Source organism: Coregonus clupeaformis, unplaced genomic scaffold, assembly GCF_020615455.1.
Source record: "Coregonus clupeaformis isolate EN_2021a unplaced genomic scaffold, ASM2061545v1 scaf2302, whole genome shotgun sequence".
NCBI classification, from domain to species: Eukaryota; Metazoa; Chordata; class Actinopteri; order Salmoniformes; family Salmonidae; genus Coregonus; species Coregonus clupeaformis.
The window spans coordinates 4638-21042 of NW_025535756.1; positions in this window are offsets into that span (position 1 = coordinate 4638).

Here is a 16405-nt window from a genome sequence, read left to right on the forward strand (position 1 = left end):
GTTCATCTTCAGTTTGGGATGGTCAAAATTGCACTTCGGGACAATTCTGGGATGGTGAAGAAAAAAGTTCCAAACACTCCAATGCACATTTAATCCCTGAGAACTTCCACATCTATCAACAATGGAAGGAGGGCTTCAGCAAGAAGTTGCTTCTCAATGTGGATGCTGTCCCTACCATCAATGTTGCTTCTAAAGCATCTCAAACAGCCAGCAGCACCAGCAGGCTTCAGTGAGCATGGAAGTGAGCAGAGTTGTGGACTCGAGTCACATGACTTGGACTCGCGTCTGCCTCAAGTCACAAATTTGATGCCATGAGACTCTACTTGATAGAAAATAAAATAACTTGAGACTTGACTTGGCGCCTCAAGACTCATGACTCGACTTTGACTTGAGACTGATGACTTGAAATGATCTGGCCAGGTTTTGTCACTCATTTTGTGGCACAGAGTCTGTGGATTACTCTACATGCAGCCAGACTGTGGCCACCCTTGCAAAAAAAAGCAATTGGCTAGTGAAATGCAATCTATGTACTCTGATTGGACCAGCAAACTGTCAATCAACACAGGTCGGGTGAGCTAGCAAACAGATTGCTGATTTGCTGTACAGCTATAGGATCGGGTGCAGCGCAAACATCAAATTGTAGGAAGAGAGGATTGCCATAATAAATAAATAAATATGCAGCTCCAAAGAATTTTGGTGATAAAAAATGCTAACTGTTTACTTTGCAAGCTAGCTCACCTGACCTGTGTTGATTGACAGTTTGCTGGTCCAATCAGAGTGCCGAGTGTGCATTTCACTAGCCAATCTGTTGCAGGTTGTTTTTTGAAGGGTGATGCTGCGGCTACTGTCTCTGACACATATACATGGAACACTGGTCACTTTAATCATGTTTACATTCTGTTTTACCCATTTCATATGTATATACAGTGAGGGAAAAAAGTATTTGATCCCCTGCTGATTTTGTACGTTTGCCCACTGACAAAGAAATGATCAGTCTATAATTTTAATGGTAGGTTTATTTGAACAGTGAGAGACAGAATAACAACAAAAAAATCCTGAAAACACATGTAAAAAATGTTATAAATTGATTTGCATTTTAATGAGGGAAATAAGTATTGGACCCCCTCTCAATCAGAAAGATTTCTGGCTCCCAGGTGTCTTTTATACAGGTAACGAGCTGAGATTAGGAGCACACTCTTAAAGGGAGTGCTCCTAATCTCAACTTGTTACCTGTATAAAAGACACCCGTCCACAGAAGCAATCAATCACATTTCAAACTCTCCACCATGGCCAAGACCAAAGAGCTCTCCAAAGGATGTCAGGGACAATATTGTAGACCTACACAAGGCTGGAATGGGCTACAAGACCATCGCCAAGCAGCTTGGTGAGAAGGTGACAACAGTTGGTGCGATTATTTGCAAATGGAAGAAACACAAAATAACTGTCAATTTCCCTCGGCCTGGGGCTCCATGCAAGATCTCACCTCGTGGAGTTGCAATGATCATGAGAACGGTGAGGAATCAGCCCAGAACTACATGGGAGGATCTTGTCAATGATCTCAAGGCAGCTGAGACCATAGTCACCAAGAAAACAATTGGTAACACACTACGCCGTGAAGGACTGAAATCCTGCAGCGCCCGCAAGGTCCCCCTGCTCAAGAAAGCACATATACAGGCCCGTCTGAAGTTCGCCAATGAACATCTGAATGATTCAGAGGAGAACTGGGTGAAAGTGTTGTGGTCAGATGAGACCAAAATCGAGCTCTTTGGCATCAACTCAACTCGCCGTGTTTAGAGGAGGAGGAATGCTGCCTATGACCCCAAGAACACCATCCCCACCGTCAAACATGGAGGTGGAAACATTATGCTTTGGGGGTGTTTTTCTGCTAAGGGGACAGGACAACTTCACCGCATCAAAGAGACGATGGACGGGGCCATGTACCGTCAAATCTTGGGTGAGAACCTCCTTCCCTCAGCCAGGGCATTGAAAATGGGTCGTGGATGGGTATTCCAAAAATGTTAACAGTTAACACATTTATAATTTAGTTAACAATTCAGAAATCTGCAATCTGTTTGGCACACACTCATACATAACACACACACACAGGATTACACAATTGTCTTGTCTGAACATTGTCTATGGTACAGGGGAGTCAAGGGCTCACTCCTCCATAACCTCCTCTGCAACCTGTAAAACAAAGAGTTCTTAATGAGTTAAATACTACTATTGGGGTTCTTAAGGATATTGTGTCCGTCCCAAAAGTTTAGTAATGTGCATTGGTAAAAAATCTGTGCCTTGACCAGAAAAATCTGAAATCATATGCATTTGCTGGGTTTTAAATCCAAACCAGAATGGAAAAATAAAACATGACTCAATCCAATGCTTTAATGAGGGGTGCCATTGGTGCACACTTAGGGAGATAGAGCAGGGTTTCTTAAACTATGGATCAGGACCCAAAGTGAGCCCTGGGTATGTGAGAGGTGGGTCGCAAGTCAATACATCTATAATCACATATAATACTATTTCTTATTAATTTGGGTTGTTGGAGGACAGTTAATTCCAAATTTGGTTCTCGAGCTGAACTCCTGAGGTAGAGAACTGAGACATAACACAAATCATGTCACATACACACAAAGGTGATGCGAGAGAGAACGCTGTATTGGTCAGAAAGCAGACTGAGAGCAGGACCTCAGCAGAACCCTGACCGGGAAAGACATTCACCACCTGGGACAAATTGTCACTGACCGTTGGTGTACTTTGTAAGAGCCATTTTGCCAGTCTGTGGTCGGGAATCAAGAAAACGGCACAGCGCAGAAAGTGCACTGAGGATGATTACTTTATGTGCAGCAGTGACATTGGTTGTGATGGCAGTGAGTCAAATTCTGCAATCAAAAGATTAAGAAGGGGAAGCCTTTATCCTGCATCATCAAAAGTCTCTGCACTCACAATGACTAAGGCAGGGATGGCAACTCTTGCTGTACATGCTCCTGCTCTTGAAGATAAACTTGTGTTGAAGGAATAAGAGAAGGAAAAGTAGGCAGCTTGAACTGGACATACAACATCTACCAATACTAGTGCCCTCAATGTTTAAAAGCAGTGAGGAGAGGTGCGACATCAGGAGCGACATGAAAGCTCCCACTAGGATGGACTCAATACAAAAAATATGAACACTAAAACAAAACCCAAACTCTCATTTCACTCAGAATGTGCAACCTAAGGATAGGATATACACACAGGAGGACCAAGGACAACATTAATCCTCCTCCAGATCCCGACCCATGTCTCAATCAGGCCTCAGACCCATTGCTCAATCAGATCCCCAGAAATGTTTGGGCTCAACCATGTATCTGTCAGAGCCCTTGATTCCACCAGTAGACTCAGGTCCCTCTTTGACCCCATAAGTCAAACTGTCCTAACTCTAACTGAAAATACACCCCATGTATCTAGAATGATATGTGAAGATGGTCACTCAGTGGAGCAGTGTATACAAGAAAGGAAATGCACAAGGAGTACATCACCTTTCTACAGGAAGAGGGATCTATTATGGCTGCTCATAGGAACCTAGCTGCCTGCCTCTCAACCAAACCAATAGCTCTTGCTAACCTTCAAACATCTGGTCTCGTTGGGGCCAGGAAGTAAGTGTAAGAACTAGACACACACACTGAGGAAGGAGCAAGCTGAAACATATCCATGTAATGCATTAAGACATTTTGTTACTATGAATTTAAGAAAATAAACACAAAGCTTTAACTGCAAATCATATCAAGTGAGTGCTGGTCCTTTCTTAATTTTGATAAAGATAAACCATTTGATAACCCCCTAGAGTCAATTGACGCACCGGTGCATCAATCTAAGTTACATAACAAAAAAATCCCCATCAAAATCGATCAGTTTAAGCAAGAGACAGGTTGTTTTTTTGCATTGGATGCGTCTTACGAACACGATGGTGTTATCCGTTTTGCTCTACGACCCCCACAAGTGTCAGGAGACTCGTCTAAAGTCGGTACCGTCGATGTGGCAACTTCTGTTTGGTAGCATCCGAACCGTTTGGGCTACACCTTCTGTGGAAAGGGGAGATTCTCACGTTTTGCGCTATGACCCCCACAAGTGTCACAGGACTCGTCTGAAGGTAACCGGTTTAATGGAAGTATGAAGGTAGTTTTGTGCCTACCCAAAAAATAGGTTAAATATATACAGCATATACAGTGGGGAGAACAAGTATTTGATACACTGCCGATTTTGCAGGTTTTCCTACTTACAAAGCATGTAGAGGTCTGCAATTTTTATCATAGGTCCTCTGTAGCTCAGCTGGTAGAGCACGGCGCTTGTAACGCCAAGGTAGTGGGTTCGATCCCCGGGACCACCCATACACAAAAATGTATGCACGCATGACTGTAAGTCGCTTTGGATAAAAGCGTCTGCTAAATGGCATTTTATTATTATATTATTATTATTACTTCAACTGTGAGAGACGGAATCGAAAACAAAAATCCAGAAAATCACATTGTATGATTTTTAAGTAATTAATTTGCATTTTATTGCATGTCATTAGTATTTGATACATCAGAAAAGCAGAACTTAAAATTTGGTAAAGAAACCTTTGTTTGCAATTACAGAGATCATAAGTTTCCTGTAGGTCTTGACCAGGTTTGCACACACTGCAGCAGGAATTTTGGCCCACTCCTCCATAGAGACCTTCTCCAGATCCTTCAGGTTTCGGGGCTGTCGCTGGGCAATACGGACTTTCAGCTCCCTCCAAAGATTTTCTATTGGGTTCAGGTCTAGAGACTGGCTAGGCCACTCCAGGACCTTGAGATGCTTCTTACGGAGCCACTCCTTAGTTGCCCTGGCTGTGTGTTTCGGGTCGTTGTCATGCAGGAACACCCAGCCACGACCCATCTTCAGGAGGGCTTCTTAAAGAAAAACTAACAGGTCTGTGAGAGCCGGAATTCTTACTGGTTGGTAGGTGATCAAATACTTATGTCATGCAATAAAATGCAAATTAATTACTTAAAAATCATACAATGTGATTTTCTGGATTTTTGTTTTAGATTCCGTCTCTCACAGTTGAAGTGTACCTATGATAAAAATTACAGACCTCTACATGATTTGTAAGTAGGAAAACCTGCAAAATCGGCAGTGTATCAAATACTTGTTCTCCCCACTGTATATGCATATATATACACATATATATACACACACACACACTATATATATATATATATATATATATATATATATATATATATATATATATATATATATATATATATATATATACACACACACACACATATATATATATATATATATATATATATATATATATATATATATATATATATATATATATATATATATATATATATATATTTGTGTGTGTTTATATATATATATATAATGTGTGTGTATATATATATACAGTGGGGAAAAAAAAGTATTTAGTCAGCCACCAATTGTGCAAGTTCTCCCACTTAAAAAAGATGAGAGAGGCCTGTAATTTTCATCATAGGTACACGTCAACTATGACAGACAAAATGAGAAAAAAATCCAGAAAATCACATTGTAGGATTTTTTATGAATTTATTTGCAACTTATGGTGGAAAATAAGTATTTGGTCAATAACAAAAGTTTCTCATTACTTTGTTATATACCCTTTGTTGGCAATGACACAGGTCAAACGTTTTCTGTAAGTCTTCACAAGGTTTTCATACACGGTTGCTGGTATTTTGGCCCATTCCTCCATGCAGATCTCCTCTAGAGCAGTGATGTTTTGGGGCTGTCGCTGGGCAACACGGACTTTCAACTTCCTCCAAAGATTTTCTATGGGGGTTGAGATCTGGAGACTGGCTAGGCCACTCCAGGACCTTGAAATGCTTCTTACGAAGCCACTCCTTCGTTGCCCGGGCGGTGTGTTTGGGATCATTGTCATGCTGAAAGACCCAGCCACGTTTCATCTTCAATGCCCTTGCTGATGGAAGGAGGTTTTCACTCAAAATCTCACGATACATGGCCCCATTCATTCTTTCCTTTACACGGATCAGTCGTCCAGGTCCCTTTGCAGTTAAACAGCCCCAAAGCATGATGTTTCCACCCCCATGCTTCACAGTAGGTATGGTGTTCTTTGGATGCAACTCAGCATTCTTTGTCCTCCAAACACGACAAGTTGAGTTTTTACCAAAAAGTTATATTTTGGTTTCATCTGACCATATGACATTCTCCCAATCCTCTTCTGGATCATCCAAATGCACTCTAGCAAACTTCAGACGGGCCTGGACATGTACTGGCTTAAGCAGGGGGACACGTCTGGCACTGCAGGATTTGAGTCCCTGGCGGCGTAGTGTGTTACTGATGGTAGGCTTTGTTACTTTGGTCCCAGCTCTCTGCAGGTCATTCACTAGGTCCCCCCGTGTGGTTCTGGGATTTTTGCTCACCATTATTGTGATAATTTTGACCCCACGGGGTGAGATCTTGCATGGAGCCCCAGATCGAGGGAGATTATCAGTGGTCTTGTATGTCTTCCATTTCATAATAATTGCTCCCACAGTTGATAATGCAAATTCATTACTTAAAAATCATACAATGTGATTTTCTGGATTTTTGTTTTAGATTCCGTCTCTCAGAGTTGAAGAGTACCTATGATAAAAATTACAGACCTCTACATGCTTTGTAAGTAGGAAAACCTGCAAAATCGGCAGTGTATCAAATACTTGTTCTCCCCACTGTATGTATATGTATATATATATATATATATATATATATATATATATATATATATATATATATATATATATATATATATATACACACACACACACACATATACATACATACACACACACACACACACACACACACACACACACACACACACACACACACACACACACACATACATACATACATACATACATACATACATACATACATACATACACACACACATACATACATACATACATACATACATACACTACCAGTCAAAAGTTTGGACACAGATACTCATTCTCAATTTTCTGGGTTTGACTAGGCCATTCCAAGACATTTAAATGTTTCCCCTTGAACCACTCGAGTATTGCTTTAGCAGTATGCTTAGGGTCATTTTCCTGCTGGAAGGTGAACCTCCGTCCCAGTCTCAAATCTCTGGAAGACTGAAACAGGTTTCCCTCAAGAATTTCCCTGTATTTTGCGCCAGCCATCATTCCTTCAATTCTGACCAGTTTTCCAGTCCCTGCCGATGAAAAACATCCCCACAGCATGATGTTGCCACCACCATGCTTCACTGTGGGGATGGTGTTCTCGGGGTGATGAGAGGTGTTGGGTTTGCGTCAGACATAGCTTTTTCCTTGATGGCCATTAAGGTCAATTTTAGTCTCATCTGACCAGAGTACCTTCTTCCATATGTTTGGGGAGTCTCCCACATGCCTTTTGGTGAACACCAAAAGTGTTTGCTTATTTTTTTCTTTAAGCAATATCTTTTTTCTGGCCACTCTTCCGTAAAGCCCAGCTCTGTGGAGTGTACGGCTTAAAGTGGTCCTATGGACAGATACTCCAATCTCCACTGTGGAGCTTTGAAGCTCCTTCAGGGTTATCATTGGTCTTTTTGTTGCCTCTCTGATTAATGCCCTCCTTGCCTGGTCCGTGAGTTTTGGTGGGCGGCCCTCTCTTGGCAGGTTTGTTGTGGTGCCATATTCTTTCCAATTTTTAATAAAGGATTCAATGGTGCTCTGTGGGATGTTCAAAGTTTAGGATATTGTTTTATAACCCAACCCTGATCTGTACTTTGCCACAACTTTGTCCTCATGGTGCAGCTTGCTTGGTGGTTCCTCTTGCTTAGTGGTGTTGCAGACTCTGGGGCCTTTCAGAACAGGTGTATATATACTGAGATCATGTGACACTTAGATTGCACACAGGTGGACTTCATTTAACAAATTATGTGACTTCTGAAGGTAATTGGTTGCACCAGATCTTATTTAGGGGCTTCATAGCAAAGGTACACACCACCTTTCCGTTATTTATTTTTTAGAATTTTTTGAAACAAGTTATTTTTTTCATTTCACTTCACCAATTTGGACTATTTTGTGTATGTACATTACATGAAATCCAAATAAAAATCCATTTAAATTACAGGTTGTAATGCAACAAAATAGGAAAAACGCCAAGGGGGATGAATACTTTTGCAAGTCACTGTATATAATGTCCCACAGTTGAAAGTGCATGTCAGAGCAAAAACCAAGCCATGAAGTAGAAGGAATTGTCCGTAGAGCTCCGAGACAGGATTGTGTCGAGGCACAGATCTGGGGAAGGGTACCAAAACATATCTGCAGCATTGAAGGTCCATCATTCTTAAATGGAAGAAGTTTGGAACCATCAAGAATCTTCCTAGAGCTGGCCGCCCGGCCAAACTGAGCAATCGGGGGAGAAGGGCCTTGGTCAGGGAGGTGACCAAGAACCCGATGGTCACTCTGACAGAGCTCAAGAGTTCCTCTGTGGAGATGGGAGAACCTTCCAGAAGGACAACCATCTCTGCAGCACTCCACCAACCAGGCCTTTATGGGAGAGTGGCCAGACGGAACCCACTCCTCAGTAGAAGGAACCTGACAGCCTGCTTGAAGTTTGCCAAAAGGCACCTAAAGGACTCTCAGACCATCAAAAACAAGATTCTCTGGTCTGATGAAACCAAGATTGAACTCTTTGGCCTAAATGCCAAGCGTCACGTCTGGAGGAAACCTGGCACCATGCCTACGGTGAAGCATGGTAGTGGCAGCATCATGCTGTGGGGATGTTTTTCAGCGGCAGGGACTGGGAGACTAGTCAGGATCAAGGCAAAGATGAACGGAGAAAAGTACAGAGAGATCCTTGATGAAAACCTGCTCAAGAGCACTCAGGACCTCAGACTGGGGCAAAGGTTCACCTTCCAACAGGACAATGACCCTAAGCACACAGCCAAGACAACGCAGGAGTGGCTTCGGGACAAGTCTCTGAATGTCCTTGAGTGGCCCAGCCAGAGCCCGGACTTGAACCCGATCGAGAGGATCTGCAGAGAAGAATAGGAGAAACTCCCCAAATGCAGGTGTGCCAAGCTTGTAGCGTCATACCCAAGAAGACTCGAGGCTGTAATTGCTGCCAAAAGTGCTTCAACAAAGTACTGAGTAAAGGGTCTGAATACTTATGTAAATGTGATATTTCCGTTTTTAATTTTTAATAAATTAGCAACAAATTATAAAAAACAGTTTTTGCTTTGTCATTATGGCTTATTGTGTGTAGATTGATGAGGGGGAAAAAACTATTAAATAAATTATATAATAAGGCTGTAACCTAACAAAATATGGAAAATGTCAAGGGGTCTGAATACTTTCCTAAGGCACTATATATATATATATATATATATATATATATATATATATATATATATATATATATATATATATATATATATCCTGAGTTTTTTAAATATCTCCTAGATGTAGGACAGACACTTCAAAACCTTGTTTCTTATGATTTCTTTTTTGACTGTCCTTTTTGCCATTTATGAATGTGTTATTCAATTTATTTCTATGGGCTTTGGTAGTAATGGCCAAAATCAATATTTTATCAGATCATTTTAAAATAAAATAAAATTATACCTAAAGGGGTCCTAAAATTCCAAATCAAATAGTTAAATGATCCATAGTATGACCATCTTAAAACAATTCCATATGTCAGCTTAGCACCCCCTCCCCCAACGTCTTAGACTAAAGCAATAAGGAGGAAAGGCAAATATAATTTGATGCATGGAGGAGACATGAAGGAGATGGAGAGGTGAATCAAAAACAGTCTATCAGTAACCTACGTATCAAGTGGCTAATTAGAACCCGAGGACTGATGTTGCAACGGTGTTCAATGTGCATCTACGCCAGCCAAGTACAGTTTAGTTTGGCTCCGTTTTTGTTCTGTAGTGTGAAAACGAACCGGTTTCTGTTTCTTTCCTCCATTTTGTTGGGGCGCCATCTTCAGTAGGGCTCCAATGACCTCCAATGACGTCCTCCACTTCAGTATTCTTAACTAAAAGTTAAGTTGGCATGCTCCTATAGTAACAACATACAGAAGGGGAGTTATAGAGACATAATTGTAGGAGCAAATAGAATGTAAAACTATAAATAGTGATGTAGCCTATCATTTAAGAAAAGCAATAGGTCAAGATAACGTGGGTTATGCGGATTTCATCATGCACATCTATCATTCCAGTGTTATACGAAATTGTAACTATTTTGCACTATGGCCTACTTACTGTCTTACCTCCATAACTTACTACATTCGCACACACTGTATATATATTTTCAGTTGTATTTTTGACTTTATGTTTTGTTTACCCCATATGTAACTCTGTGTTGTTGTTTTTATCGCACTGCTTTGCTTTATCTTGGCCAGGTCGCAGTTGTAAATGAGAACTTGTTCTCAACTGGCTTACCTGGTTAAATAAAGGTGAAATAAAAAATAAAAAAATGTCTATGATCTTGTCAAAGTTACAAAAACGGGTACTAAAGATTCAGAGAGATTACAAAAATCTTTCAATAAATTTGCTGGTTTCCCAGAAATCCTGGTAGGAGGATTCCGGATTTCCTGCTTATTTCCTTCTGATTCCGGAAGATCTTCCAACCGGGATTTCAGGAAAACCAGGGAATTTATTAAAAGTTTGTTGAATTAAGCCACATATACACTGAGTGTACAAATCATTATGAACTCCTCTTTCCATGACAGACTGACCAGGTGAATCCAGGTGAAAACTATGATCCCTTATTGATGTAATTTGTTAAATCCACTTCAATCAGTGTAGATGAAGGGGAGGAGACGGGTTAAAGAAGGATTTTTAAGCCTTGAGACATGGATTGTGTATGATGGGCAAGACTAAATATTTAAGTGCCTTCGAACTGGGTATGGTAGTAGGTGCCAGGCGCACCGGTTTGTGTCAAGAACTGCAACGATGCTGGGGTTTTCACGCTCAACAGTTTTCCATGTGTATCAAGAACGGTCCACCACCCAAAGGACATTCAGCCAACTTGAAAACTGTGGAAAGGAAGCATTGAGTCAACATGGGCCAGCAACCCTGTGGAAAGCTGACGAATTAAGGCTGTTCTGAGGTTATTAACCTGCAAATCACCAGATCCTGGAAGGACCGCTTCTCTCTACTCCCTCTCAAGCTGTAGTGTTTGAGGACATCATTGGTAGAAATTTTGCAGAGGACCTTGCGCACCAAGGTGTTGAGGTCCCTTCCCCCCAGGGCATGGAAGTAATGGATCTAAAATGACAGACAAAATTGAGTGCCAGCTATCCCATCATCCTGAAAATTGTGATATACAACAGACTGTTGATAGTCCTTGCATCCATAGCTCTGTCTATGAATTTGAGAGTGGTTACATTTCTCCAGGCCCATCCCTCAGCTTTTAGCTAAAACGGAGGCAGGGTGACCGCTTTGTTATTGTTCCTATTAAGGATTTTAGCTTGAATCTAACAAGGAACATTATAATTTTACTCAATATGTATGCTTCAGTGTTTATTTACTGTCACAGAGGACATGCCCTCCGCTTCTGGGTGGAGAGACTGCAGGATGAGTGGAGAGACTTTGGAACTGTGTTGCGTTACGGTTGGGTGGAGACTAAATTAATCACATGTTAGCATTAACAGACGTCTAATGTATGTCAGACTTCATTTGAAAGTTCATGCTCCAAAGTATTACACTACAAAATAAGGTCCATTGTTTTGATGTGCATGCTTCAATGTTTTTATATATTATCTTACTGTAAGCCATTTACCTCTGCTCTGTGACACCTGCAGGTGAGCTTGTTGAAGAAACTTCTATGAGACAAAATGAATCACGTTAACAATAACAGATGTCTAATGTATGTCACATTTCATTTGCAAGTTCTGGTTCCAAAAATATGGCCCAATCTCAAATCAACCCCATTTGGTAATAATTACAATTGGCCCTTTGATAGGCTAGGTGGAAGTTTCACCATAATTGTTTAGATCCATCATATCATCTCAGATCTCCACAAGTGCATAGTGTCTAGGTGTCCATTTGGGATTGGGCCCATGACAGAACAAAATAAGGTATATTGTTTTGATGTGAATGCTTCAATGTTTTTAAATATGATGAAGTTACTGTAAGCCATTTACATCTGCTGTGGGACTGTATTGCAGTACGGTTGGGTGGAGAGATGTCCTTGAGACAAAATGAATCACATGTTAACATAAACAAACGTCTAATGTATGTCACACTTCAATTGAAAGTTCAGGCTCCAAAGTATGACACTACAAAATAGGGTCCACTGTTTCGATGTGAATGCTTCAATGTTTCTAAATACTATCAAGTTACTGTAAGCCCTTTACCTTTGCTGGGGGACGGTCTTCCAGAAACATCTGAGACTAAATTAATCACATGTTAACATTAACAGACGTCTAATGTATGTCACACTTCATTTGAAAGTTCCTAATTTAGCACCACTAAGATTGGTACAACCAGGGCCTAAAATGTACTTTTTGGTACACCAGCCACAATAATTTTCTTTCACAAAAATGACACCAACAAAACACAAAAAATGGAAGAGCATGCTTTTCAATGTTTCTAAAACAAATGTATTACTAGTAAGAAGATGAATTGTTTAATTTCATTTAATTTTTCATTTTAGATTTTAACCAAAACATCACAGGTGAGACAAAAAATTTCACCTGCCCCTTTAAGGTAGTGAGGTTACCGTGGTAATGCGACTCCAGTCATGTTTGTGCCTGTGAGATAGTCTGACCAATGCTTCTTGTACCTTGCAGTTGAAACTCAAACATTGAAAAACAACCTAGCCTGTGAACAAAACAATGTAATTAGCCAAGAAACCCAAGGACAAAGTCTCACTTCAGTAGACTTTCATTTCAAGTAAACTAGACCAACCTTTATGCCTGTGCCAGCTCTTCTAAAAATGAATCTGTCACTCAGCTAATTTTAGACCCTGGGTACAACATACAAGTATGGTTCAATGTTTTGAAATAGTTGTAAATTGAGAGATTTATCATCATTGGACAGTGGCAACAGCTGTAAAACAAAATAAAACAAGTTATTATACCGAACAAAAATATAAAACGCAACATTCAACAATTTCAACGATTTTACTGAGTACTAGTTCATTTAAGAAATGTGTAAATAGAAATACATTCGTTAGGCCCTAATCTATGGATTTCACATGACTGGGCAGGGGCCAACTCACTTGGGAGCCAGGCCCACCCACTGGGGAGCCAGGCCCAGCCAATCAGAATAGGTTTTCCCACACAAAAGGGCTTTATTACAGACATAAATACTCCTCAGTTTCATCAGCTGTCCAGGTGGCTGGTCTCAGACGATCCAGCAGTTGAAGAAGCCAGATGTGGAAGTCCTGGCATGGCATGGTTACACGTGGTCTACGGTTGTGAGGCTGGTTGGATGTACTGCCAAATTCTCTAAAACAACGTTGGAGGCGGCTTATGGTAGAGAAATTAACATAAAATTATCTGGCAACAGCTCTGTTGGACATTCCTGCATTCAGCATGCCAATTGCATGCTCCTTCAAAACTTGAGACATCTGTGGCATTGTGTTTTGTGACAAAACTGCACATTTTAGATTGGCCTTTTATTTTCCCCAGCACAAGGTGCACCTGTGTAATGATTATGCTGTTTAATCAGCTTCTTGATATGCCACACCTGTCAGGTGGATGGATCATCTTGGCAAAGGAAAAATGGCAACAAACATAAGTTAAACGTGGCCTGTTAGGGCACTGTAATGTTAACTGCTAGTTATATAGATTACTGGTATTCCCATGACTTTGAAAGTCTCGAAAGTGTCAGGTTTCAATTTTTTTCCTGGATGCATTTTTTTCTCATGATGATCTGTCTCATAATTAGATGTCTCCTCTGCACAGTTAGCTTTCTTCTTTGCTCGGTCATATGAGTCTAGCCCTATTAGATTGTCAAACTGAATCCAGATTTCATATTTACAATCACTCTCAAAACATATTCACTTTAGCTGTGGTCTCCAGAATTCTGGCTCGTTGCATTTTCCATGTCTTGTCGGGTCATTCATAGTTTCACTTTTTTTTGTGGTTAGCTTTTTTTGGTCCAGTAGCAATACACAACCGGATGAAGAGGTTACAGTGTATTTCAATTATAACACAATAAACAATACATATTACAACTTTTATTTTTTTAAAGGTCAGAACACAATCTTTGATTGTCAGAGTAGAAAGTTACTGAATCTGTTTTGACAATCCAGGTGGTTGGAACCACTGCCACATATTTCACTCCTTCAAATTATATTTTTCACCACTGCATACAGATGCTTCATTCTAGAGGTAAAAGTAAAATATTCGCATTTCTTTGTGCAATTAGCAGCTATGAAATAAAACGGCAGAAATACTTTAAAAACAGCTACTGCATTATTTTTTTGCTATAAATCACAACTCGCACATGCGCTCATACTTGACTTTTTACTCAATTTTTATTCGCAAATGCGAATGTAATGCTCGCACTGTAGAGCCCTGCAAATTGACCACCAGCCTACGTGGCTGGTGAAATAGACATTCTTACCTTCCAATACCTAAGTCTACCCGCATCTGGCAGGTGTTAATTCTATGCCCTGCTTTTATTTATTTATACTTTTTTGGGAAGACATCCCTGCATCCCCACCATCACACTGTTGTTGTTCACAAACCAAAAATGGTCCAATATAAATCGCAATCTGGGTCAGGTGAGCATCATTTGAAAGCTTATTCTATTGCCAACATGACTAGCTAAATTATAAAATATGACCTTACAGTGTTAGGCAAGTACAGTATATTAAGTTTATACTATTGTAGAGAACAATCAAGCTAATGATTAATTCTATGTAATTTATAATGACATAGGGCAAAGAAAACTACGTTTTGACAATTTCGTAGCACCCTCTTGAAATGCCCCGTTTTTCTTTACATTGTTGTACAGCAGTGAGTGAACGCTCTATAAAATGCAAATGATGTTAGCTAGCTAGCTATCGTTAGCTACAACTCCGCCATCAAAAGGCCATTAACGTTAACATAACCCGATAGCAACAATTATGATAACTTTGTCTATGCCGATACTAGTTTGGTAGCTAATGTTAATGCTTGCTTAATTTGTAGCCAAATGGCTAGCTAGTTATTGTTAACTAGCTAGCTACCATTAGCTAGAACATGAGCTACCTAACTAGCCAACTATCCAAACTAACGTAAATGTTAGCTACACAACTGACGCCATTTATGTAGCTAGCATTATGTAACTAACCTTACTTGTGCTTTCTAACATTAGTATAGTAGTTAGTTAGCTACATACAGTGACAATAGTCAGTAGTAATAAGATAATTAATTACTTTCATCCTTCTTGCGTTGGTTAGCTAACGTTAGTGGCAGTTAACGTTTTTTTTTTTTTTACAAATACATAATATACACGCAACACAAGATCAAATATATACAAGATAAGATTTTCCCATTATAATAGGTTTGAGAGAGATTATTTTGGCAAATTTGGGGGAAACTTTCAACGAGCTAGTAAACCGACAGCTCTGCTCCTATTGGTTTACCCACTGCCCTAAGGCAGCATCAGCCTGAGACAAAATTATGCACACACCTGCAGCCAATAGGAATACAGGTGTCCCTATAAGAGGGGACGCTTCCCCTCAATCAGCCTCCCTTTATCTTCAGCGACTGGACTAGACTGAAGAAGCCGAAGAGACGAAGAGAAGACTCAGGACGAAGAAACGTTGTCGATTTCCAGTTCATCGACATCGTCCCAGAATGAGCACACCAGGAGATTTTCCACCCCCAAAAGCTCTTTTCATCCGGACATTGTTCTCCAAATTTGGGAACAGTTCGGGAGAGCCGAGGTGGATTTATTCGCGTCACGCGTGAACGCCGCATTGTCCTCTATGGTTCTCTCTGCGGGAACAGAGCGAACCGCCACTGGGAAGGGACGCGTTCGTGCACCATCCGTGGCCGAGAGTTCTTCTGTATGCATTCCCTCCGCTGTCCTGCATTCTCCCACTGTTAGCCAGGGTGAGATCAGGCGGGCTGTCAATAATATTGATAGCCCCCGATCGCCCAGGGGCTCCATGGTTTGCGGAGATGAGTCAGATGTTGATTGCGCCACCTTGGCCAATTCCACATCGACGGGACGCGTTGTCTCAGGCGAGAGGCTCGATAGGGCGATTGCCCATAATCGGCCAACCACTGAAGGCTTGGTTCCTGAGAGGGACAGGCTAGAGCGCCGTGGGTTATCTGATTCAGTAATCAGGACCATACAGGGTTCACGTGCCAGTTCCACTTCCAGGGTGTATGCCAGTAAATGGAATGTTTTTTCACAATGGTGCGTCACAGAGAATGTAGACCCCATGAG